Source organism: Pistacia vera, unplaced genomic scaffold (assembly GCF_008641045.1).
Source record: "Pistacia vera cultivar Batoury unplaced genomic scaffold, PisVer_v2 Contig188, whole genome shotgun sequence".
Lineage (NCBI taxonomy): Eukaryota > Viridiplantae > Streptophyta > Magnoliopsida > Sapindales > Anacardiaceae > Pistacia > Pistacia vera.
The window spans coordinates 888264-889450 of NW_022195981.1; the positions used below are offsets into that span (position 1 = coordinate 888264).

At 36.6% G+C, this 1187-nt stretch overlaps 1 non-coding gene across 1 annotated transcript; it reads right to left on the reverse strand.

The window, feature by feature from the left end:
* Positions 1 to 579: 579 nt before the first annotated feature.
* LOC116127056 lies at positions 580 to 686 on the reverse strand. The gene has a single exon (XR_004127567.1). It is a non-coding gene; the product is annotated as a small nucleolar RNA R71 (small nucleolar RNA).
* Between the last annotated feature and the right edge of the window lie 501 nt (positions 687 to 1187).

The following is a 1187-nucleotide window of genomic DNA, read 5'->3' on the forward strand; positions in this document are numbered from 1 at the left end:
ATTTTTGGCGCCGTTGCCAGGGATAGTTGATTATTAATATTGATAGTATCTAGTGTAGTGCTAAATTGAAGCTTTTATTTCATTTTTGTAGTTAATCGTAAATATTGTATAATCTTAAGCTTGAGTTCTTTTGGTTGTAGTTTTTATTTTTTATTTTGTAGTTAAGCTTAATTAACTATTTCTTGTAGTGCATGTGGAGATCATGGCAAAAGTACATAGAACGTTGATGGATTATGCCATACCAATGGTGAAGAATGCAATTATGGTATTACAAGGCCACCTGTTGCAGTGAACTTTGAGATTAAGCCAACAATAATTCAGATTATCCAACAGTCAGTCCAATTTGGTGGAAATTCATATGAGGATCCAATTTTGCATATTGCTAGCTTTCTGGAGATCTGTGACACATCCAAGGTTAATGGAATGACTGATGATGCAATTAGGCTAAGATTGTTCCCATTTTCAATGAGAGATAAAGCGAAAGGTTGGCTTATGTCACACCCAACTGGAACAATCACCACATGGGACAGATTAGCTTAGAAGTTTCTTGCAAAATACTTCCCACCAGAGAAAACACCAAAAATGAGAAACGACATTATCTCTTTCATGCAAGGCAATGATGAATCACTATATAAAGCTTAGGAGAGGTACATGGAGTTGTTAAGGAAATGTCCACATCATGGTCTACCATTTTGGATACAAGTATAAACATTTTACAATGGGTTGCTACCAAATATTCAAACTATGGTAGATGTGGCAGTAGACGAAGCCTTAAATAACAAGACCCCAGAAAATGCTTATGAATTGCTTGAGGTGATGGCCAACAATAACTACCAAAGACCTAATAAGAGAGCAATGCTAAAGAGAACAATGGGTCTACATGAAGTCGACGAGTTCGCCACATTATCTGCACAAATTGCATCACTTCAAAACCAATTGGGAGGTATGAATGTAAATTCTATTCACTCACCTTTTATAACTTGTGAATTTTGTGCAGGAAACCATGGGAGTGTGGAATATGAAGATGGAAACCAGTTAGTCTTCTCAACAACCAAGCAAGTGAATTACATGGTTTGTTCACAAAGGCTACAAAATGACTCCTTCTCCAACATACACAATCTTGGTTGGGGGAATCACCCAAATTTGTCATGGAGCAATCAAAGTAGTCAATCAAATCAAAGGACAGT